Below are 26,843 nucleotides of genomic sequence, written 5' to 3'. Positions count from 1 at the left end.
AAGATTGCCTTCAATCTTACAGTATTCCACATCGATGGTCTCATCCAGAAGCTTCTCCCTAATGAAGTGGTACTGGATCTCGATGTGCTTCGTCCGAGCATGGAATACGGGATTCCGTGCCAAGGCAATGGAACTCTCATTGTCGCACTGCAAAATAGTAGGACAAGTCTAGGGGCAACCAACCTCCTCCAACAAACGACGAAGCCACACAGTCTCAAATGCGGTAAAAGACGCAGCCCGATACTCACCTCAATTGAAGATAGGGCTACCATGGGCTGCTTCTTGCTACTCCAAGAGATAGCACCAGCACCCAAGGTAAAACAATAACCTGTAGTAGACCGTCGTTTGTCCACGTCACTCCAACCTGCAAGAACAAGATGAGAAGCATCTGTACCTGTTGGATAGGAAATCCCGAGGTTAGAGGTCCCCCTAAAAATCGAAGTATCCTCTGAGCAACCTGCCAATGCAACTGCTGAGGTGCACTCACGAACCCAGCCAAGAGACCTATAGCAAAACATAGATCAACCCATGTGTTGAGGAGTCCCAACACATAAAGTACCTCAGATGCATGGGCACCACCATGCCATATAGAATAAGATGCATGTTACCCTGTCCCTGAATAGGAATAGACGAACTATCTCCAATAAGAATCTGACCATGAGAAGGCCGCAAATGAGTAACACCTGCTGAAGAAGGAGTCATACCTAGAGACACCACTGTCAACAATCCACTTCCCAGTAAATGGGGCCGTCAACGCAACATCAGAAGCCAGTAGGGTCGAATCCTCAACCACCTCCAAATGGAGGAAAGCAACTAATGAGGGAGCAGCCACCGCTCCGAAATCCTTTGAAGATTTCTCCTTCTTCTCCTTCTCCTTCTTCTCCTTGTCGAGACAATCCTTCTTCCAATGACATGTTTTGCCACATATGTGACAAGTAGACTCCTTGTCTTTGTCCTTCTTAGATTTGTCTTCCTTCTTCTTCTTTTGGTCCTTCCCCTTCTTCTGAGAGGATTGACCAACCAAAGCTTCATATTTCGAAGTATTGGTTCCTTTCAATTGCTCCTCTTGGTCCAAGACCATAGGAACCAACTCTTCCCACCGAAGAGTCTCAGACCACCTTGAAGCAATCAAGGCGGAATAAAAACCACTAAAGCGAGGCAGTAACTACAAAAGAAGAATTATTGCCATGCCTTCAAAAGTGATCACCTTCCCTGAGTTTTGAACCTACATCTAAAGTTGCCTTAGCTTGTTGATATGCTGCCGCATGGATGATGACTTGTTGACACTCATAGTTCTCATTTGCACTTCCAAAGAAACTTGCTTCATGACGGTCATCCAATTATACATTTGATCCAACTCCAGTCATATCTCCCATCAAATGCTCTATATAAGAGATAACAACTGTAGTACATGAGAGAAATAAAAACAAGCGAATGTGAGCATTGAGTTTATCCCAATGTGCCTAAGCCTTTTCCAACTCCCTAGAAGAGAGTCTCGACTCGTCTCGCGAAGAAGAACGATTGATAGCCTCCGTAACAAGCTCCGCCAAATCATAGAACTCCAATATGGCAAGCATCATGACCTGCCAAATGCAGTAGTTCTCACCATTGAGCTTCTGATCTGAAGGAAGAGCCGATAGAATGGACACCTTCTGGTCCATAATCGCCTGAAACTCTGTCTTGACCTCAGAAGACATCTTCACCTACAATGCCTGCACAAAACACAAAAAGCAGGCCCCTCTGACTATGTAAATATAACCCGCTAGGGGTGAGGTTCGCTCGTCCTGTTCCTTCCTCACCCGCGCTGGAGGCGATAAAAAGGTAAAATCTGCACTTGACGGCCAAAAACGCAGCCTTCTTCCTTCTCTAACAGCAAAAACAGCATCAGCTTCAGCAAATATTCTCTTTTCTCGCATGCCCACACTCGCCTCAGTCTTGTTCTGATGCGCAGCCCACCTGCTCACACTTGAACGCTGAAAGCGCAGCCTTATGTCACGCTGAAAACTCCTCTTCAGATAGGTCAGTCCTTCAATGCTCTGATACCATGTCAGAGTGAAGCAATGAGAAAGTGAATGACCGTGACAAAGAGTGAACAACGAGAGAAGAGAGAGAGAGAGAGAAAGAGACAGTGAAACGCAGAAAATCTGCAATGAAGAATGTTGTATAAGGATGCAAAATTATACACGGATGCAGTGAGAATATCTGCGTATGTCTCCACCTCAAGGATCTCGATCAGCCCCGAGAGCAATCTCCACAGTCAGCACACTGAAATCACTGAGACACAATATGCCAAGACTACTAGAAACTCAACCTATTTATAGGCTGAAAATAATGCCAATAATTGATCAGGTTGACTACATTAAATGCAGCTGATTGATGCAGTCCAATTGTTGCACATGGCACCTGCTGACGTGGCGTCTAGGGAATGACTCTTAACATTTTTGTGTCCCGCATCCAAAACCCTAATTTGGGAGGATCCGTTTGCATCTATAAATAGACAAGCTGCCCACCATTCAGCCCCATCCTTGTCTTGCATGTGTCAATCATCAGCCCTCTTCCACTAGCAATCCAACCCCCAGTGACTACTACTACATGGTCTACAACTATCACCCAATCTCCCACTGCTGCCAGTGATCAACTGCTATCATCTTCAACAATTAGTTTTTGTGTTTTGAGCACTTCTCTTCATCAGCCTCCACTCCAACTAGTGGCTAGTACACTCAGGATCTATTTCCAGTGGACAACAAAGATCAATATCTCACTCAGTCCGCTCCCTCCAAAGCCATCAACTGTTGGACAGCTCTGCCCTTGAGCATTCTGTACATTATCTCCTTCATTTACAGCATTGACTCATTCACTTCAAAGTTCTCTTTCTTCTCTGTTTGTGTTTATATTTTTCTGCTTTGCATTTTGCATTTAGGGTATGTATCTATCGTGTTACTATCTGAGTTATTGTGTTTTTGTCATGTGCATACATTTTGTGTTTTCTCAGAGCAAACCCTAACATATCTTGACATGGTATCAAAGCCGATGCTCTTGTAAAGAGCATCCTGTTGATATTGTGGAGGCTGGTTTTGTGTGAGATACACGAACTACACATAACCGATACATAATGTCTTAGACACCTTCTTGGGATCCCATGATGTCGTATCATGCTTCTCCATCATTGGATGCCCTAAGGAGGAATTATGGACTTGGCAAGAAAGATGACACCCCACCTTCACCTTCTTCTTTTTCTTCTCCTATTCCAGATTTTAGTCACATGATAGAGGAGTTTGAAGAGTACTTGCATATCACGTACAGTCAAGTTTACACCCCTCCTACCAACTATGCTACTACATCCAGACCAATTGGTAAGACTAGCCACCTCTCCAATCATGGAGGACGTACAACATTTGGAATGACTGGTGACCCATCTTCTTCATCTTAGCCAAGCCCAATGTCAAGTTCGTACAACCCCTTTGAGTCATATGAATCAAAACCCCTCTCTTGTTTTTCCTTTTGGTGTGCAAGATCCAAATGATTTTCAATATGTAAACTTCAATAGAGGGGGCTCTCGAAGTAGACATCTTTCATCAAGTATATCTACATCTTCTATTTCATTTGAGCAAGTAAATAAATCTTCTCAATTCCCATCCTCTTCTAATCCACGCCTCTATTTTCTCTATTCTTCATTTCAACACCTCAGAATACGCTCCACTTCCACATCTAGCACACTAGGAGATGGATCCTCCATCTCAGCTCCTAGCACTTTCTCCTTCTCCGCACCACATTCAATCTACCTAACTTCACTCCCTCTTTGTACCATGGTACATCGTTAAGGGGAATGCCATCCTTTAACATTGTACCTTACCCACACCCACAAGTGAGCACTTCTTTTCACCTTGGGACAATTGTGACGGGCATCCCCCTCACTACCCCCAATCATTCACCTCTCCTTCATCAACCTTCCAACCGCAAGGATTTTCATCTTCTACTTATGGTGCATCATTGCACACTCCATACGTCACTCCTACTCAAGGATTTCCCTCTTCTGCTCCACATGTCCCTATCTCTCCTCCATGGGCTACTCATGCAATCACCATACCCATACCCAATCAATCCATGCCTACATTTGGATCCACTATGCACACTTCTTGGATGCACAGTGGACACTCAAGGATTAATTTCCAAGTGTACTCCACTCCCCAACCCTATTCGACCTACCCGCATTATCCTTCTTACAATACTACCACTCCTCTTACTACGGCCAAGAATGCCTTCACAAATAAGACTTATTTCAACGGGTGGAATTTTACCACTTGGTTGAACTTCATGCAACAACTGCTTGAATCTCAAGGACTTTGGAATCTAGTAGTTAGTCTTGAGCCTATGCTAAACCCTCAACTAGCTCACCCTGATCACATCCGTCAATGGAGAGCCTGCAATGCCACAGCTAATGTTGAGTTTATGCAAGGGTTGCTTCCTTAGTTCCACTCTAGTTACAACATTTAACCCTCACATCTGAGCATTGGAGTTATCTCATTGACTACTATGTAGCATAAGATCGCACTCTGTGTATAAATCTCAACTTTGAGCTTCAAGAGTCTTCCATTGAGAAAAGGGACAATCTAAAAGTCAAGTTGGCCAAATATCAGCAATTACTTGCTACATTTGCTACTATTGACTCGCCAAAGTCAAATGACGATCAAGCTATATTCTTTTTTAGCAAGCTACATAAAAAATACTTCCATTTCATTCAGTGCATTATCTCGTGGCTCGGATTACCGACCTTATATGAGTTTGAGTGTCAATTCTTGTGTTATGCGAAGCTACATGATCAAGTCCACAAAAAGTCCTCCCTACGTTCTTATTCAAAGAGGGATTTGGATGTCTCTTCTTCGCACGGGAAAACCGAAGATAGCAAGAACTCACAAGATACGAAGGCAACTCACAACAAGGGCGATGCCTCTTCCTCAGACAGAACAAAAAAAAACTAAACGTATCTAGCAACAACTCCCTAAAAAAAGAAGGTTTTGCGCACACTACTCAAGATCTGGCAATGTGGATGAGGAGTGTCATATCAAGGCCCAAGGTCTTTCTCCTAAGAAACATCAACAAACTATTGCGACTACCTCCACTCCTGCTAGACAATCCAATGGAGGCTATGCCTCCCACTCCTGCCCCATCTACTACTCCTACCTCTTGGGATGACTGTGAAATGGAATGGGAGACACAAATGAAGCAAAAGCAATGTTGAGAGTGAGAGAATCCCAAGACGAGTGTAGCAATAAGTCATGGTACACAAAGAATAAAGTGTATTTGTATGTTAGGGTACAAATAAGGGTGTGTTCACACCCATATAAGTTTATACACACAAAGATTAAGGAAATTTATACCCAACAACCTCCCACTTAAAGGCCTAAAGTGGTACTTTTAAGCTACCCAACTCCCATTAATCGGATGCAATGCTCATGTTGAGCCTTTGCAAGACTCTTAGTGAGAACATCTATAGGGTTATCTTGGGTGTTGACCTTAGTCATTGTGACAAGACTATCATCCAAGACCTGTCGAATAAAGTGATACTAAACATCGATGTGTTTGATACGTGCATGAAACATGGCATTCTTAGCCAGACATACAACACTCTAGCTATCATAACCAAGCACTGGAGTACGTGAAGAGAGACCAAAATCCTTGACTAAATGACCAAGCCAAATAGATTTCTTAGAAGCTTTTGTGGCTGAAATATACTCGGTCTCTATAGTACTCGGTGCCACAATTTTTTGCAGCCTTGAACACCAATAAATAGCCCCACCAACCAAAGTAAAGACATACCCACTGGTAGATTTTCTAGTGTCAAGATCTCCTACCATGTCCGAATCACAGAATCCCTACAACTCTAGTGTACCCTTTCCATAGCATATACACTTCTCTTGCGTACCTTTTAAGTATCTAAAGATACATTTCACTGCTTCCCAATGTGGCTTGCCAGGGTTAGACATGAATCTACTAATAACTTCCACTACATGAGCAATGATGCATAAGGTGCGCCCTTCATAGCACTAGCAGCTGCATCATCCTTTGGGCAATCAGCTTTGTATGTGGTGGTAAAGGCACACCAAGAGGCTTAGCATCAGCCATATAAAATCCGTCAAGTACTTTGTTGATGTACTTGTCCTGTGAGAGAAACAACAAGTGCCTCCCTCTATCTCTTTTAATGCACATGCCCAAAATGTATTCAGCTGCCCCCAAATCTTTCATTGAGAAGACTGAACTCAGCTGCCTATTGAGAGCATTCAAAGTACTCTTATGCTATCTTGCAATCAGCATATCATCCACATATAAGACCAACATAATAAGGCTTCCATCATCAGCCTTGTTATTCAGTGTATAAGCAGTGATCTGCATGATTGCGTTTATATCCATGGCTGAGCATGCAAGTATCAAACTTTTTATACCACTGTCTAGGGGCTTGTTTCAGCCCATATCGGCTATGTTTCAGCTTACAAACCAAATGCTCTTTCCCTCGAATAGCAAAACCTTTGGGTTGTTTCGTGTACAGCTCTTCATCCAAGTCACCATGAAGAAAAACAATCCTCACATCCATATGATCCAACTCTTTATCCAAGGATGCACTGAGAGCAAACAAAACACCGAGCATAGTCATCTTCACCACTGGTGAAAAAACCTCCTAGAAGTCTATGCCTTCCTTCTGTGTATAGCCCTTAGCATCCAAACGTTCCTTGTGCTTGGACTTTCCATCAATACATTTCACCTTGTAAACGCATTTGTTAGGGATAGCTTTCCTATCCTTGAGCAAAGGTACAAGCTCCCATGTGTTATTCGCATACCGAGACTTCATCTCTTCCTGCATAGCAAGCTCCCACTTTCTCTTGTTTTCACATAACTGTGCCTCTCTAAACGTCAAACACTCACCTTCATCAATCAATAAAATGCAATCCAAAGATGACTGAAACCTCTGCGGCTGCCTTCTGACGCGTGTAGACCTTGTTACCTAATGATCTGTATTGTTAGGCAATGGGCCTACATCCGGAAGTATGTGCACACCATCATTTGGTGGTTGATTTTCAGCATTTTCTTGCTGCTGTAACATGTTTTCAGCATGTTCTTCTTGCTGTCCTATTCCATTCTATGCATCTATTTACTGTCTATTATCTTCTAGCTATAGCACAATGGGTTGCTGCTCATTTTCAGCATCAAAGGGAGCAAAATCTTCAACTAATGGCTGCTAAATGGCTGGCTGTTCATGCTAAAATTTGACCTACTTTTTGTCAAGGTCACCTTGTGTAGCATTTTTTAGTAACTTTGTCTCATTAAACACTACGTCTAAGTTGTGTACTATCTTCCTGTCCTGAAGAAGCCAAACTCTATAACCCATCTCTCCTTCATCTCCATATCCCATGAAGATGCCCTTGATGGATTTCATGTCTAGTTTAGTCCTCTGATTTACAAGAACATGCACGAAGGCATCACAACCAAAGACATACAAATGATCATATGAAGCAAGTTTGCAAGACCAAACCTCTTCAGGAATGCCATTTTCCAATGCACGATTGGGAGAGTGATTGCATACATGAACTACAGTTTTAAGAGCCTCTCCCCAAAACTATTGCGGGAGATTAGTTGTGGACAGCATGCATCTGACTCTCTCACAAAGTGTGCGATTATATCTTTCAACCACACCATTTGATATCGGATTGTAAGGGGTTGTCAACTCTCTCTTAATGCAATGCATCTCACAAAACTTTTTCAACTCATTAGGAACATACTCGCCCCCATTATCCGTTCTTATAGCTTTTAACTTAAGCCCTTTTTGTGTGGTAACAAAAGCATAAAACCTTTTAAAGGCATCCAACACTTCCTTTTTGCGTTGTAACACATACACCCATGACTTTCTACTGAAATCATCAATAGAAGTGACAAAGTATTGTGCACCCCCATGTGAATTAACAGCCATAGTGCACACATCAAAGTGTACGAAATCAAGAGCACTGAACTTCTTAACAACAACATAGTAATAAGGAGACTTCACATGTTTTCAATATATCCAATCATTACAAAAGTCGAGACCATAGCCTTTTACATCAAATCTCCCTAAAGATGAGAGAACCTGAAGGCCTTTCTAGCTCATATGGCCAAGTCTTTTGTGCCAAAGTTCCATCTGTGAATAAACTTCAGCCACAATAAAAAACTTGCCAGGTAATGCTTTACAATGCAAATAGTATAAAGTCCCCTTTTTGCTACCTTTAGCAATTAGCATAGAGCCCTTGTGGACCTTCCAAGATCCACCACCAAAGGTAGTAAAAGATCCTCTTGCATTAAGCTGCCCGACTGACAATAGACTTTTCTTTATGCCAAGTACATATCTGACGTCTTGTAAAATCAACTCTTGGCAGTTTTCAAGGGCCAAGTGGATGATACATGCACCATCTATCTCACATGTATAATTATTATCCAAGTAAACCTTGCCTAGGCAACTTGCAATGTATTCAGAAAATGACTCCAAAGAAGGAGTAACATGAAAAGAGACATCGTTGTCCACTATCCATGATTGAGACAGCCCATCGGCATAGGCTTTGATTTGCGGAAGGAAACCTTGAATGAGCCAATAGAGCCTCATGATCGAATATGAGACGCAGATATTATTGAGCTGGATCTTGGTACGCTAAATGATTCATGACCAATTAAATAAGGATCCATGCTCAGTCTTATGGGCCTAAGAGGAACTCCCAAAATGATCTCAGCAATGGATTTCTCAAATTCTTCGTCTCCGATCACCAGTTTTCACTCGCGAAATGGCTGGTCGGATGAAGAGATCAGAATTCACTCTTTTTCTCTCCTCCTCCTCTCTCCTCTAAGGAGCTGATCACACACAGAAAATAAAGAAGAAAGGGAGATGAAGGATGCTTGTCCAACATAGACCGGATTGCTACTCTCTTGGAAATCAAGCTTGCAACTATGATAGATGAGGATTGGGCTAGACTTAACAAGAAGACCATTGCATACATTAAAATGGTTGTATCTGATGATGTACTTACAAACATCAAGCATCTTGATACGGCTTATGCCATATGGAAAAAGTTGATGGGCACATATAAAAATGCAACTCCAGTAAATCAAGTGCATCTCATGCGCAAGCTTGTGAACATGGAGTTGGATGAGTCTAAGCTAGCATTAGAGCATTTGAGTGCTTTCACACTGATTTTGAGTCTATTGTTCTTGTTGATGAATTTGCTTGATAGTTAGGAGTCTTTGATTGTTTCACGAAGCGAGAACCCTACTTTAACCTTTGATGGTGTTAGGGGCTCTATTCTCAATGAGGAGATCAAAAGAAAGTTCAATGGAGAAAGCAGTGGTTCAGTCTATCATCTTAGAGGCAAGTCAAAAAAGATAGGTAATGTAGGAAATAAAGACAAAAGCAAGAGTAAAAGCAAGGGCAAACAGGAGAATGTTACTTGCTATCAGTGTGGGTGTAAAGGGCATAAAAAGCCCGATTGTCGACTCTATAAGAAAGAGCAAGGAAGAAAGAAACAACAAGGAAAGAAAAAGAAGGATGACAAGAAAGATGATGATAGCTCTCCCTCAAAAGAAGTTTTGCAAAGGCAAATGTTGCATCTAGTGTGGTCATTGAAAAGCTCTCTGACATTGGTGATATACTTGTTACGACCTCATGCAATAATGTAGATGTTATGGCAGCAGTAGGTGATATGCACATCACCAAAAGGGAGGTGATTGATGCATGTGGTTAGTAGGGAGTTGAATGTCTGCGCTTGATTTTTAGCCTTTCCATTAGCTCCCCCACTAGTTTAGCCCTAAAACCAAGACCTCAGTCAGAGATAATTTCTAAAGGTGTACCAAACCTACAACAAATGTTTTCAAATACAAATTTTTCCACTTCTTGGGCTGTGATCCTACTAGTTGCTGAAGCCTCTACCCACCTCGTCATGTAGTCCACACCCATTATGATGTATTCCTTGCCAGACTGAGTTCTTGGGAGTGGCCCTATTGCACCAATCCCCCATTTCTCAAATAGACCATATGTAATTATGGGATTTTGTTCCTCATGCACTAGCTTCCTTGGTCGGCCTTTCGGCCTTTTGGCAAGCATCACAAGTGCGGCACCAATGTTTGTTCCTCATGCACTAGCTTCCTTGGTCGGCCTTTTGGCAAGCATCACAAGTGCGACACCAATGTTGCGCATCTCGATACAGACTAGGCTACACAAAACCGACTTGGAGAATCTTTCTACTAGTTATTTCTTGAGTAAAATGTCCCCCACAAACCCCCTCATGGCAACTCTTAATCACATACATAATCTCCTTTGTTTTTAGCATCCTTCTAAGCACCACATCCTTTCCTTTGCAATACAACACATCATTTATCAAGCGATATTTAGTGGCCTTCATAGCCAACCACCTTTTCTCACTCTTATTCATATGTGTAGGTGCCTCACCATGCTCAAGAAAATAAAGCACATCTTGTAGTTGAAACTTACCCTGAAACAAGGGGAGCTTTACTGCAATGATGCCCACCATTACCTCTTTCAATTTTTCAGTTGCTAGAGCATCTGCGTCACTGTTTGTGTGCCTTGGCACAAAATAGATCTGGGCTTTCTGTAGCTTCCTCATGAGAGTTTTAGCTTCTCTTATTTTCACGGCTAAGTTATCATTTTTACAAGCCCAGATTCCTTTCATTTGCTTAACAATTAGCATAGAATCCCCAAAAACATTAAGTTGAGTAACACCATGTGAGAGACACCACCTCAAACCTAAAAGCAAGGCTTAATATTATGCCTCATTGTTAGAATGGACATCCTCCAAGCTGATATCTTCTCCATAAAGTTTGTCACCTTTGGGACTAAACACCACTATTCTTGTTGCCACTGTCTTTAATACACTTGTAGACCCCATCGAAGTAGAGGGCATGGGCATTCTCCACCCGTGGCGGGTCCTCAAAAGGAGGTGTCTCCTCTTTTACCTTTCCCTTCCCTTTTTCCTTCTTTTGATGACATCTATGAGTCAATAAATCAGCTAGGCAGGCCCGAGTAGAGTCCTCCACCTTGAAGGTATAGTCAAACTCTTGGAGTTGTATCACCCACTTAGCAATTCTTGCTGAAACATCCATGTGTTGTAAGGCATAGGAAAAATGCTCTTTTGTCGTGATCACTATGAACGGCCTAGGGAAAAGATAAGGACGAAACTTTCTTACAGCAAACATTAGAGACAAAACCATCACCTCCACCATCTTGTACCCTTGTTCTGATGTTGTCATTACTCTGCTAGAAAAGTAAACCAGCCTCATCAAGCCAGTTTTAGCATCCTTTTGTATTAGTGATATCCCTAGAGCATCTTCCCCAAAACTCGGGTTGACAAAAAACTCTTGATCCCAGAAAGACTATAAAATTATGGGAAGGGTGCTAAGAGCCTTCTTCACCTTGTGAAAGCACCTTTCGCTTTCGTCACTCCATAGGAGCTCCTCAGAGTGGGTCAATGTTGCAGTGGAAACACTAATTGGGAGAGGAGATGAATGAACCGCCCTATATCGCACCTTCTGAATGAAATAGGTTAGTTGCTTCACAAAAGATGGTGACGGCACCGCCAATAGGGCCTTAATTTTGTTTGGATCTGCTTCAATACCCCTTTCACTTACGACATGCCCTAACAAAGTTACACTACTTTCACCAATGCGATACTTCTCATGGTTTAGCTACCCTCTCATTTGTGCGAGGTGGTTGAAACCTTCATCCACCTTTCCAAAATATGGCTGGAAGACATAATTCATGAATCACTTGAAGGTAGCTAGGGCATTTGTTAATTCCCCAAGGCGTGATGAAGGTGGTCTTTTGTTGATCCTCCTCAGCTATTCAAATCTGGAAATAACTTGAATACCCATCACAAATAGTATCTCTCTCATGCCTAGCCACCTTGTTGAGTATTTCATCCTGAAAAGAAATAGGAAAGTGATCTCTCTTTGTTGCAGCATTTAGTAGCTTGTAGTCCACACAAATCCGCCATTTTCCATTCTTCTTGGGTGTCACCACTACAGGTGAAACCTACTCTGAGTCCCCTACTGGATAGATGAAACCTACCTTCAAAATTCGCTGCACCTCAGTGAGTAAAGCATTTTGTTGAACTACTCCCAACCGTCGTAGCCGTTGCACCACTGGCCTTGCTCCATCTTTTAGATTAATGTGATGTTGTACTGCCATCACACCTCTGATGTGTTCATAATCAAAAACAAAAAACTAGGAGTGTTTTATCACCACTTCCATGTAGGCTGCCTTCTCCTCAGCTGATAGATCCGTAGCCAACATTTTTTCTAACCCCTAATTACTACAACCAAGAAATAAAAAGAAAAAGCTTCTCTTAATTCAACTCAAAGCATCTATGAATGATCTACAAACATTGCCCTATCATAGGGGCACATAATACTTGAATATTTTGCCAAGATCTCTCATGTAGAGCAAGAAATGAATCAAAAGAACACTCCTGTAACTAATTATCTGAATATGATTGAAGATATCAACCCCCAAATCAGCCCAAAAAGCTTCTGGAATTCACCTTTGATGATAGCATAAACTGTTAAAAGATGACGTACCACCGAGAGAGTAGGGTTTGCAGGGAGGAGGAATACAGAGTGAACTCGGCAAACATGGAGAAGAGAAAAGAAGAGATAAGAAAATCTGATGAATGGAATTATGAAGACCTGAATCATGGAGTGAATGTGATACAAGGGACCAAAGGTGCCGTAGCACAAGGAAGATGATGAAGACAGCCACGAACCGCAATGTCCTCCTGAAGGGGTGTGAGGGTAGTGGAGAGGCTGGAGAGAAGAGGTGACGGACTGAATGAATCAGCCGTAAGGAATGAATGAGAGAGTGGCCTATAAATAGGCACAGTCAGTCTAGGGTGGCGTCCCTTTTTGGGGCTGCAAACCCTAAACGCAAAACTCAAAACTCAAACACACAAACTGCGGGTGAAGGGTTTCTCAACATAAACTTTCCCTAACATGGAGTGCATAGATCAACCAAATACAAGTGCAAACCCTAAACACAAAACTCAAAACTCAAACACGCAAATTGCGGGTGAAGGGTTTCTCAACATAAACTTTCCCTAACATGGAGTGCATAGATCAACCAAATACAAGTGTCTAGTATACCATATGAAGCACAATAGAGAAGGAAAAGGACCTACTATCCACAAAGTGTGTGGGATGGCTTCAACCTTCCAAGAAGGCACTTTAATGAAGTACAAAAACAGCCCCCATATTCAAGAGCATGTAGCAAACAAAAGGTAGCTTGCAAGAAGCATGTAGAAATAGGAGAGAAGAAGGAGATCCTGTTACCCTTGACTACCTTGTTATTGGCTACCTATTTCAGCCCAAGCATGAACATAGAGCAATCAAGATACTCTCTTGATACCTCTTCCACAATGCTTATGCAATGTCAACTTGCACCAAGAAAATCAATGTCAAGTAAGACCAATAAATGATCATGAATCTTCAAAAAGAGAAAGATAAGTGCTACTACCCACAATTCTTTGTGGGTAGTAGCACTTATCAAGTCAAGAAGGCTTCTTGACACACCTCTCTTCAAGCTTCTACAATGGTAGCTTGTTGTAAGCTTCCAAGAGCAAGAATGAGCCCCTTGATAAGGCAAGATGAACTTCAGCCCTTCAGATTACAGGTTTGGATAGCCAATAGCAGTCCTCATTCAACTCTTGAAGGACTCAAGAGAGTAAATTTTATGCCTCTCTTGACATGGGAGTACAAACTCAGCATATAGAAGAATTCACAGGTCAAGAATAAACCTTCTTCCAAAATCATAAGAGAGCTCTAATGAGTATGGGTTGCTGCCCTTAAATACACAGTTCAGCCCTGTTTTACACAGCCAAGAGTGGCCTTCCATTTTCGTAAATGCATGGAAAGAGTAGCACTTACATGTCAAGTGGAGTCTTCTGCAGTTACTTGTGGTTGCATGGCTTGAGCTTTCCCCTTTGTGTGGTGGCTTGGACACCTCAAACACTCCTCCATCCATGGCCCCCTGTTCAGCCCGAAAAATGTAGCGGAAAAAACAGGCTGTTTGCTGCCCTCTTGTCTCTCACTTGACTAGTTCATAGATATCATAAGTCACACAAGTGATAATGCAAGACATATACAATGTCCTATGCTCAAAAGACACAGTCAACTTCATGAACTCTGGTGGTTTTTCGCTATAATAAACTTGTGAGTCCTGTTACTACATCACTGACACATGTAGTCACGCTCACAACCAAGCCATATAATTTCCCAAAATCACTTATATCATGACATATGTAGCATGACTTACAGAACTTTAGTTTTCTCAAATAGTGAATGTACTCTTAGAGAGGAAAGGATTCAAACTAGAAGTCATCACATTTGCCAATTAGCCAAGTTGAATGTTTCTTCTAAAACAATGAATGATTTATAAAGCATACTTCCTATGGAGTAGACTTAAGTGACTTAGTCTCGTCGAAGCATCCAAGACACCTTGCAACTTGTTCTTACCAAGAGCTAGCAAGATCAACATGTAGACAATCAAAGTGTAATTTTCACATCATGAGCCTAGAACCCCATGAGAACGTGTTTTGCAATGCCAAACAACGGCTATCTAAATATCAAACAAGCATAAAATTAATGAAAGAATGATATTTCAGTACTTCCAAAGGTGTATGAATTTTCTGAAGCTTCCTCAAGTATTTTGGCTATCTTCTAAGCATGAAACAACTATTAGAGATGAAGTACATGCAAACTACCTTTGCAAATCAATTTCAACTTGCATAATCTTTGCAAAATAAGCATAAATCAGCATGAAAAATCCTTCAAGTTATCATGAGGACATGCATTTTTGCAAGTCTCATTTAACATAAGGATTAATTTTTAATCACATGTTCAAGTAAATGTTGCATATGTGCGGTGCAAGTTGAGGTTAGTGCAAATGAATGAGTGCGGGACACGAGGGAATTAGTGGATGTCAAAGGCAACCATTGCAATTAGTTATGTCACATGGATACTAGGTGGTATCTAGTGCCAGTTATTGGCCTAAGTCATTTATTTGGTTGTAAGTGTTAGTTGGTAATACTAGAGATGTGGCATTTAATGGCACTTAACACCAATCTGATGGTTAAAAATGGCATAACGACACTCAAGAGATGAAATGACCTAGCCAATTTAATTATTGGCTGGTCAGACTATTTTTTTGGGCACTGAAATAATTATTATGTTAATCATTGCACAAAATGGAAATATCTCCACGGCAGCCTATTAAGGAACAATGTGACTTGATCGTCAAGGGATCTAGGGACCCCAATGGTTGGGAACTCAACGAATAAATCTAGTACTAAGCTAGCTTGACTTTCAAGTCATCCTTATCAGTGATGGTGAAGTTTTAAAGCTTATGATTTGAGTTGATGCAACGAGTCCGATCCTACGCCGCATAGCGGTCAACGAGGTGGGCCCAATGCTTAGAGACAAGGTCAAAGTGTTGGAGCTGTGAGTGAAATTTAGAAAGGAGACCTTGTATCAACTCAATGATGTCTATGGCATTTCTACTTTTCCAAGAGCGATAAACCTCGTATTAATACGAGCGAGGGTCAAGCTGAGGTTCTTGTTCGAGGATAAGTTTCCACAAACCTTGGGAATCCCATATATGCCTCATATAATTGGACCAAGTAGTAAAATTCGACTCATTAAAATGAGTCTTGTTTGAAAAAGCATTCTTGGTGGATGAGGATGAATGAGAAGCTGGGGGGGGGGGGGGGGGAGGGGAAGGGGAAGGGGGATAGATGGGTGGTGTAGAATATGGAGGTGGATAAGGTGGATTTAGTGGAAGAGGAGGGGGGTAGGTAGAAATAGATTGAGTATCCAATGGGTATTGAGTGATATGGAGGCATGGGAATATGAATGCTTTCATAAGGTGCTGCCAATGGGGGAGGTGGAGGCACAAGGACACGTAAGTCCTATCCAAATGTTAGTTGGGGAATGGAAGAATGACCAGTCATGCCACTAGGTAAGGCCATGGAGACAAGCTGTGGTATCGATCGGGGGACACTTAGATATGTTTGGGATACACTCCCAAAGGGATGCCCAGAAAGTTTGTGGGGGGGAGGCCGAGTCTCCATCACGAGGTTGCCACCTAGATAGGGGAAAGGAGGTGTCCTAAAGGCTGTGCCTAAGTGTGCGGAACCCCACAAGGTGCTATGTGGTGGAACATGTGATGCACTCAATGGTGGTAGGAGTATTGTCAGCTCATGTGTGAGTCTGTACATGCTAGTTGGCCTAGGCACACTAGTCGTTATATTTAGGTATTATTTTAGAGATTTTTTGTGGCATTTTATGCTAGTCAACCAGCATTAAATGCTGGCTGACCAGTTGCCATATTTGGCATATTTTGGGCCTATTTATTCGGTGGCTCTTTCTCCCGCCATTCAATCATCATCATTATTCAGGTGGTCTTCTTGTTGGAGAGAGGAGCCAGTGCTGATGCCCACGCAGCTAGTGGCTCACTCTTGTACGCATCATTCTCGTGTTTGTTATATGGATTCCATTTCTCGAGCATGTCTCTGAGTTCTCTTTCTTTGCAATGTTCTTCAGTTTTCTTTCTCTTCTGCCTTGTGTTCAGCAGCTTATTTCAGCACTTGTCTATGCTTCGATTGTTGCATCACTTTCTGAAATGGTATTAGATTGTAGGATCTAGGTTCTTGCTGTGGTTTTTCTGCTGATTACAAGTCTTTCTTCCCCTTGTTGATCAGGCCTGCATTTTTCTGACTAGCAACCTGTGTTTTCAGCCTATGCTTGGATTCCAACCTGCAATGGTCAATTTGCTGCATTGAATGCTCCCTTAGTTTGTGTTTTTCATTTTTTGCCCCTATTTGTGGTTAGGCAACTATTTGTATATGCTGTTTTTGTTGTTTTTTGTAATTTTTTGGTTGGTTTTTCTTCATTTTGCAATAGTTGGTCTCTGTTTTTTATCAGGTTTTTTATTACACTACATGTGAACTCTCATTTTGTGAAGTCTTTACTGTTGGTTTGGCTATATTCCCTCCACATATCCTCTATCCTCTATCTTCTCTTCTTCTTCTATCTAGATGGCTCCTCTATACACTTCTATAGATGATAAGTTACATGGACTTGACTATCTTACATGGAGTGCTGTGATGAAAGCTTGGTTTGTGCAGAAGCTGATTTGGTACAATGTCAGTGGAGCTATTTCTTGGCCTTAGTGCCCTTTTCCTCTTCCCGACAATTTTGATGAGGACAACCATGAGAAAGCTGTGCTTACATGGGATTCAAATGATACACATGCATATTTTGCACTGCTTCGATGTATTTCTAAAGAAGCTCTCTCAGCGGTTACCTCTTGTAGGACATTACTAAAAATATGGTCGAAACTTTAGATGTTGTACAAGACACCTTTCCCCATGCATGTTGTGACCCTTTATGGACAATTTCAACAAATGAAGTTTAAGCCAAAGGACACCATTCAATCAATTTTGCTTCATGTTACATAGGTACAGGACCAATTTCGGCACATACAGTCTGCCCTTTTTGAGGCACATCTAGTGGGAACGGTACTCTACAAGCTTCCCTTGGAGTTTGATGAAGTGGTGAATGCTTTGCACGCATAGATATCTACACCTATGAGCTTTTCACATATGTCCTTGACGCTGCTTAAGCATGAGGTATCTTTGTGTTTACAAGGAAAGCTTATGTCTCCTTATGGAGGTTCCAATGAGACCTTTATAGCTTCAAAGAGGGATGACAGGAAAAAGAAGTTGAAGGCCTAGTATTATCACTGCGGTAAGAAGGGACACTTGCGGAAGGACTGCAAGGAGTTAGCAACCTCACGGAAGAAGGAGAAGCAGAAGAAGCAAGATGCAGACTTCTCTGATGAGTCATCCTCTTCCTCAGACTTTGACTTTGATCCTCCAACCAAGGGGAAGTCCAAGGCGTGGTCGGGATCCACTTCAAATCAAGGGAAGGGCTTGACTGCCCCTTCCTCTGTTGCTTTCTCGTCGAGGTGATGTGGTCATCCCACACAACTCTAGTGTGCTAGAGAGGGAGTGCAAGAGGGTTGTGAGATGGGGCAGCAGAGCTGCACCAATTCCAGAAAGCGATGTCCCTGATGCATTTACTGAAGTCTGGTAGATTCAAATCCTGGAGTTGGGATTGACATCGAGGTTCGTGATGAGCTAGTTCTTTGATAGAGAGCGGGTTTGGCTCCTAGTCGAAGCTCACATGAATGGACACTTTGGCAGTCTAGCCAAAGGTGGGAAATCCATGGTCACATATGTTCAAATGTATTTTTGGTCTTGTATGCTATTGCGAGACATTGTTGACAGATATAGAGAGTTGCTATGATTCTTCGTTGTTTTCGGGTGTTGATACAATTGACATCGACATCAAGTTCTCTCTGAGGCACCTTGGTGATGGTTTGATCACTCTTTGCTCGGTTATCCATGGTTCTTCTCTGGTGGTTCCATGTTGTAAGGACTGTGATGAGTCATTCTCATTGTAATGTATTAGATCACCCATGATTTGAGAGAGGGTGTTAGCAGGATTGTGAGCTCACGTGTGAGTCTGTGCATGCCGGTTGGGCTAGGCACACTAGTCATTACTTAGGTATTATTTTAGTGATTTTTTGTGTGGCATTTTATGTCAATCATGCTGGCTAACTAGCTGCCATATTTGGCATATTTTGAACCTATTTATTTGGGGACTCCTCCTCCCATTCAATTATCATCATTATTTAGGTGGTTTTTCTGTTAGAGAGGAGCTAGTGTTGATGCCCACGCAGCTAGTGACTCACTGTTGTACACGCATTCTTGTGTTTGGTATTTGGATTCCATTTCCCAAGCACATCTTTGAGTTCTCTTCCTTTGCAGTATTCTTTAGTTTTCTTTATTTTTTGTCTTGTGCTCAATAGTTTTTTATTTCAGAACTTGTCTATGCTTCCATTGCAGCACCACTTTTGAAAAATTTAGGCTAAAAGGAAGGTGCAGCTGAATGTGAGGGTGAGATGGGTGGGAGTTTAAAAGGATTTGTGATGGGTATGGACGTGGCAAATAAAGTGGGTTCCTCTTGTCCATCAAATGCATGAAATTGAAAAGATGATTGTGATGAGGATGTGGATGCACCTACTTCAGTTTGACCATGAGAAACAAAATAATTTGAATGAAAAGAAGATGAAGGGATACTTATAGCTTCTGCTTTCAATTGAATACCTTCTTTTGAGTTCAAAAAGAAATATTTGTCTTCTTCATTGCTTATAAACCAGAAATTATTGTGGATAGCCCCTTCATCAAGAGGATCTCTTAATACTTGAGAAAAAGAGAAATCAACATGAATAGATGTGTTCATACTTGACATTGGAGTAAAGATGAATGCTGGAAGTAATGGAAATTCTGTGCTAGTTTCCACTCGTGGATGGTAGTTCTTGGTGGAGATTCGGTCTTTCTTGCATGGTCATAAGTTCTATGCATCAAATCTAAAGGAGAAAACTCAGTCTTACCTTCAATCTGTTGCTGAGCCCTATGCATAATGATAATATCGTACTCCGTAGCTGAAATCTTGTATGGTTGGTGGACTCCATGGAAGTCTGAAGTCTCTTCAGCTATGCCAGATCTCTCAGAGGCAAGCTAGGAGGCCCACGACTGATTGTTTTTGGATATGTTTGGTTATGGAGACTAAAGCGATGTGAAATGTTCGAAGTTATCTAACCCTTTTGTTGTTCTTGCTTCTGCAGATGAGCTTTTTGATTAAAGTCCTAGGTATCTCAAAGAGAACTAGCTCTGATACCATGTGAATAAATGCTCTAAACACAAAACCAATTGTACGACAAAGCACAAATTGATAAACACAGAACACAAATAAGGTTAGGGTAACTCAAAGACAATGAACACAATGAATAATGAAGTAAATGACTACTAAATATACAATGGTCATGTAGCAAATACACTGCAATAAATATCAACCTCAAAACTCTCACATCTTTGGGATCAAGGCATAGATTATGAGCTAGAGAGTATATCATACTCCGAATGTATCCCAAAACATAGGAAGGCAATTTCCGTGTGTCAAATACCAACAAAATGCAGCCACAAAGATTGGATTTGATATAGACAAGCAGTGAGGAGAGAAAAAGACCAAAAAACGCAAGCACATGAGGAGAGAGAAAAACTGGGCAACAATTGGAGACAGTAGACAATTGTGCAAGAAGTGTAGGCGATAGCTGGAGAAGAGAGAAACCTAGCAAACACATGGTTCTAGGTGATGGCAACAATGTTTGATTGATGGCAACAACTCTAGATGATGACATTAGCAGCAACAAATGCAAGATTCTCATAGTAGGTGATAGCTCTAGGATACCAAGCAACAGCTCCAAGATGCAAGCGACAACTCACAGGCGGAGTTGGATACAAGAATCAGGTGCCAGATGGTAGCAGACAGCAAATGGAAAGCTCTGACTGTGATGTCCACAAATGGGGTATGGGTAGCAGAGATACAGCTCATGAAAGTTGCAAAAATGAGATTGAGGGAGTGGTGAGCTGCATACCTATTTATAGAAAGTTTGGGGCACCCAACCTAGGGTTTTGCACATGGGACAAAAAAACTCTCTAGGATTGCATTTCTTTTTAAAATAATAAAGTTTCTTCATTAATTAAGCGTGTTTTGGGGCTATTTAAGTCACGCTAATGCAATTTTACCTCAACAACGCAAGCACTGGTTGTTGATTAATGACAAAAAAAGTGAATTTTTTTGCATGAGATTCATTTTTTTGCCACATTGTATTAGCTAATGGCATTTATATGAATCTTACTAAGGTTGAGGCAATTCATTTATAGCCACATCTTCGAAATATTCTTGAGATCTACAGTTTTATAGGTCTTTGTTTGTATGTACAAAGCTTTACTGAAATTGTTTCTCCATTGTATGTTTTGTAGAAGAAGAATATGTCATTCAGATGGATAGCACTGGAAATTGCACCATTTAATGTATTAAAGGATAAAATGACTTCGGATATTGTGCCTATATTGCTTGATCTCTAGAAGTGATTTGTTGTGTAGTGTGTTGCATGTGGGAATAGCATTGGGCTTGTTTTAATGCAGGATAGCTGTATAATTGCTTATGAGAGTTGGGTTCTCCATGGTGTAGAGAGGAATTTGCAGGTCTATGAGAAAGAGCTCTTGGTTGTAATTCATGCACTTTCCACATGGAAACACTATCTTTTAGGGGCTGATTTTATGGTGCAAACAAACCATTAGACTTTGCACTACTTCTTGACTTAGATGAAGTTATTTGAGAAGCATATGCGGTGGGCAAACTTCTTGTCTATGTTTCACTTTTAGATTGTGCACATAGATGGCAAAAAGAATGTAGTGGTCGATGCATTGTCTTGTTAGCCTCAATTTATCGATTGTCAACATGGTTTATCACATTGAGTTGGATGCCACGAAGAATCAATATGTTGTTGATTCAGACTTTGGAAATATATGCGATCAGCTTTGCAACAGCTAGAGGCATGATCACTTTGTTCTTCGAGAGCGCTTTCTAATGATGCATGGACGACTATGTATCACAAAGCAGTTGAGGGCCAAGGTGATGACTAAGTCATGCTCCTTCTTATGCGGGTCATAGAGGTATTGATGCCACAATTAAGGCGATTTAGCACTTCTTTTATTGGCCAATTTTGAGGCATGATGTGGAGATATTTGTTAGGACATGCATAGTATACTTGAAGTCGAGTATGCTAGGCAAAAGATGTCGGTTTATTGCAGCCCTTGCCTATTTTTTATAGGCCTTGACAAAGCATTGCTATGGATTTTATCTTTGAGCTTCCACATATATCTACAAGAAATGATGGGATATAAACTATCATATGCAAGTTCAATAAGCATGCCCACTTCATTCCAATGAGAAAAAAGATAAAGGCTACTCATAGGCACGTATGAAGGAACTCCTAGGGTTTACATTGAGGAAACATAGAGTGTACGACTACGACAGAAACACAAAGACACAGACAGTGATGTGCAAAACTCAAACCCTAAGCGCAAAATACAAAATGTGAAACTAAAAAATGCAAGAACACAAACACAAATAGAGAGAGAAGGAGAATTGTGAAGTAAATGAATGTAAGAATGTGCTAGAACGGAGCGGTGAGTGTCGGAGTGGTGGGTGTGATGTCCATCGAAGACGGATCCAGAGTGTTGTAACCACTAGTCAGAGTGTGTGGAAGGGTGCAGAAAACCAAAACATAGATCATTGGAAGTAGTAGGATGCCTGGTGACAGTAGTGGAGATGCACAAGGATGTCGACAATGGTTAAAACTGTCAAACGCAGCAGAAGTGTCGGCTTGGGTTGGCAATGGTTATCTAGGGCCTAACGCAACAGTGGAAGGGCAGTGGCCAGGGGTTGGAGTTGTAGACCGAGTGGTGGGAGCAGCAGCAACTGGAAGGGCAGTGGCCAGGGGTTGGAGTTGTAGACGGAGTGGTGGGAGCAGTCAACAAAGGATGGACAACCATGTGGAGGAAGGCTGATGGTGAAGATCTTCATGTGACGAAAAACGTGCATGGAAAGGATGAAGATTGAATGGGGGCAGCTTGTCTTATTTATAGATGTGGATGGACCCTTCCAAATTAGGGTTTAACAAAAACTCTCTCTAATCGCATACCGATTTTGCGTTTTTCAATAAGCATGTTTAGGGGTTGTTTAAGAGGGCTAATCAGCATGGAATACATTTCTTAGCTTAAGAACACGTCCTTTTATCTAGCATGTGTTTAAGTACCATGGTATGCTAGAGTCGATCATCAGTGATTGTGACCCACGAATAACAAGTTTCTTTTGGATAGGATTGTTTGAGAATATGGGCACAAATTGAAATTCTCTTCATTCTTTCATCCACAAATTGATGGTTAGTCCAAGGAGGCTAACTCCATAGTTTTAGATCTTTTGAAGTGCTATATATCAGACCACAAAGTGCAATGGGAACAATATTTATTGTTGGTTGAGTTTGCATATAACATCGCGGTGCATAGTTCCACTAGTAAGGCTCCTTTTGGGGTGGTAAGAAATTACCCCCTGTTTTGCACACAAAAGATAAGATCTTTGAGGCTGATCGCTATGTGGAGAGCATGAATGCAGCTTATCAAAAGGTTAAGTATGCACTTTAAAGATAGAAGGATAAGCAAAAGAGAGCAGTTGATCGTCATAAGTGTTGAGCTAAAAATGATTAGCTTTACTTAAACAGCCCCAAAACTTGCTTAATTAATGAAGAAACCTAGTTTATTTAAAAGAAACGCGATCCTAGAGAGTTTCTGTGTCTCATGAGCACAAACCCACTTGGGAGGGCCCAAACTTTCTATAAATACGTATACTATCCTCTATTCAACCCTAAATCTCATTTTTGCAGATTTCAAGTGTTTCAGCTTGTTGCACAAACCTCTTGCATTTTGAAGCTGATCCTAGCTAGGCGACTACTGTTCTTGCACAGACCTATTGCTGTACTACCTGCCATGTCATCTACAGCCTACATTTGGCAGTTTTCTCTCCTGCAGCGTATATTTTTAGTCTTAATCTCTCCTATAGGCTGTTTTTAGTCTTTCTCTCTCTTGCAACCTGCGTTTTTATTATTTCTCTCTTCTCATTGCCACTTACATTAGATCCAGCTTTTCATTGCTATGTTTGCTGGTGTTCGACATTCGAAGGTTGCCTTGCTACGATTCGAGATCCGTTCAGAGTATGACACACTCTCCAGTTCATTACCCTTGTCCTGATCCTTGAGATACAGGAGTTCGAGGTTCAATATTCAGTGTGTTTGTTGCATGAGTGTTGTATATTCAATAGTTATATCACTCAGTTATTTTTTGTGTTCCTTGTCTCTGAGTTACCCTAACCCTATCTGAGTTCTTTTATCAGTCTGTGCTTTGTCATACAATTGTTATTTGTGTTTTTGTGTCAGAGTATTTATTTACAATAGGCATTCTTTGCACTTTGTAGAGGTGATTATGTATTTCTGCGTTTTGAAAAGGCATAGTTGAAAAAGATGGACAAATAGATTATATCCAAAGTTGAGTAAGCAATACTACGGGCCATTTCAAGTGTTGGAGAGGATCGGTGATGCATGCTATAGGCTAAAACTGCCTCCACACCGGCAGATACACAACGCCTTTCATGTGAGCTTGCTTAGGCCTTTTCATGGTCATGTGCCAAAGGATGTATTTGCTGAAATTCAGCTTGAGGTTGAAGAGCTCGATGAGATATAGGTATTAGAGCAGATATTGGCACATATAGCAGAAGATTAGGGGTAAGGTTTTTGGACGGTACTTAGTGAAGTTTCAAAACTATTCACTAATTGAAGCCAAATGGATGGAGGAGGATGACTTGGCAAACCATCCTCGGTAGCTGCAACTTTACCTTGATGCTTTCCAGTTAGAGCTGACTTTAGATCTCGAGCTCAATCAAGTTCAACAGAGTTGGGATCCAAAGTATTACATGATGCTCATGAGGAAGCTTGCTTCTTAGTGATGGACAGCTCTAGATGTAGTGGACCTCGGATGTATTTAGCATACATTCAAGGTACTATAACTGGCAGTACATTTGTTAGGAGATCACTATTTAGTATCCTAGGCACTATATTTGGTATGCATATGGTATGGTTTATTATCTGCAACTTTAAATCTGTATATTTGCATCAGTTAATGATCATTAGGGGTTGATTATCAAATGTTGGTTTTCAGTGTATGGTCATTAATTTTCAGTGGTATTCAGCTGATTTTATGGACAGCAGCATATGTTATGATGCCATTGATGTTTTACCATGGTTTATGCTATACTATGGTTTAGTTTTGTTAGATTAATTGAGCTCATGATTAATGGATCCATTGCATGATAATTTGGCAATGTTTTTGAGATTTTTTGTGAGTCTTATGTTATGTTATGTTGGCTGGTATTTTTCAGGCCTCTCTCCTCCTCCTCTTAGAGCGTCCGTGCATCCAAGAATGTATGGTTTCTAACGTGTATTTATATTTCGACTATATTAAAGCAAAGAATGCCAAACTATGATTGTGTGGAATTTGATGATTCCCTCATGTGTCATGCGTACATTGACATCGGCAAATATTTTGCCATACTAAATTTGTATTCACCTCCTCTACCAAATTTTCTTGTCACTTCTCCTCTACCCATGTGTTTTTTATGTGATCATGGCATATTCACCACATTGATCTTGAAAGAAATGCTTGATAAGATGGAGAAGTGGTCTCAGATGGAGGTGCCAAGGATGACCTAGGAATGGATGCAAAGAGAGCAATGGGTGAGGAGCTAGCAAACCAATCAACTAATCCTTCAAGAGTACTGAAAGATATAGGCTTCTGAGGCTGCTTGCGTACCACATCCAATGGCCATTGGGGCAGTATTGGGTGTAAAGTCCCTTAATCTTCCGTGTGTGTAAACTTATACAAGTGTAAACATACCCTTATTTGTACCCTAACATATAGATACATTTTATTCTTTGTGTACCGTGACTTGCTAGTACACTCATCTTGGCATTCTCTCACTCTCACTCTCAACATTACTCCTGCTCCATTTTTGTATTGCGTTCCATTGCGCACTCATCCCAACAAATTGGTATCAGAGTTGTGGCAAAGGTGTGCATGCTTCCTGAGGCACGCTACGTTTTGCCGACAACGCTTGATAGGTCATTTTTTACCAGGCTGACCAGTCGAGGCAATCCAAATGTCATTTTTTGACCAGGCAGATCAAGTGTGAGCTGCGACAAGTCAAATATGACCTGCGACATGTCAGGTGTGAGCAGGTGACAACTTTTCTGGCCTGCAACAATCAATCGCAGGCAGGCGATGGCTTGGTGGAGACCATGCAACAACATTTTTTTTGTCAATATTTTTAATTAATTTTTGCAATCAGTTCCCCTTCTCACTAACAAGGGTTGGCACACGTAAGCACATTTCTAAGATTTGTGCTGATTTGTGTCCGAAAATTTGGGGGTTTTCCCAGGTCTTCTTGTGTATCAAAAGTGCTTTTGGGCACATATGTATTTAGTACACATGTTAGGCAGCTCCTATTGAGTTGATGTATTACTGAATATTCATGGTGCAGCAATCTTAGTGATCATTTGCAGATCTGGGATTGTTGCAAATGTATTTTTGGTGATATTGCTGAAGTGGGAGTCGCCTTGCAGTGGTTTTATGATGGATTTTATGTTGAAATCTCAGTTATATTGATGAAAGTCATCCTTTCTACTACTATACATGTATTTGGATCAAATCTTGCTCTTACCTCTTGAAATTTTGGGCTGAAATTAGCTAAATATTCATCCTAATATGTACTGTCATAAAATACAGCATTGGTACTTAGCACTTTGCTGAACAATGGCCACTAATGCTTCTAGCAGTAGTTCAAGAACTCTATTTGAAGCTTTCTTGAATCAAGTCACTTTTACCCTTCAAGCCTTGTAATTGACTCATAAGCTTTCGTTCCTAACAGTCTACATTGAATGTCATCATGCAAAGTTAATTCATGCTATGCTGAGTTGTTTTTGAAACATGACAACATATTGTACTTGAATACATAACTTAAGATTACAGTCAAGAAAACAAGCTTGATTGAGATAGATCTTATGAGGTAATACTCTTGTGATATTTGCTAAGAACATGCAGTTGGAAGCTCTATTATCATCTTCAAGGACTTGGCTTGAAACCTTCATCCCTTCTCTTATCTCTACCTTCTTCAGAGTCTAAGTTCTTGAACCCCCATACATTCTTCTCTCTCAAATCCCCGTGATTGACCGTGAAGTACCTCTTGAACCT

General features: G+C 41.2%; 1 pseudogene across 1 annotated transcript in view; it reads right to left on the bottom strand.

The window, feature by feature from the left end:
• Positions 1-26,843, bottom strand: part of LOC148018948 (uncharacterized) — an 88,249-nt pseudogene that overhangs the window by 39,831 nt on the left and 21,575 nt on the right. Inside the window, exon 2 of the transcript XR_015695069.1 lies at positions 13,942-14,044. The product of XR_015695069.1 is annotated as an uncharacterized LOC148018948 (transcript). The remainder of the gene's footprint in view (positions 1-13,941; positions 14,045-26,843) is intronic.

The sequence above is a fragment of the Lygodium microphyllum genome, chromosome 20 (assembly GCF_053477565.2).
Source record: "Lygodium microphyllum isolate KBCC chromosome 20, Lygodium_microphyllum_v1.1.10, whole genome shotgun sequence".
Taxonomy (NCBI): domain Eukaryota; kingdom Viridiplantae; phylum Streptophyta; class Polypodiopsida; order Schizaeales; family Lygodiaceae; genus Lygodium; species Lygodium microphyllum.
Note: the sequence above shows the minus strand (reverse complement) of the source record. Positions and strands in the feature narration are given on the sequence as shown.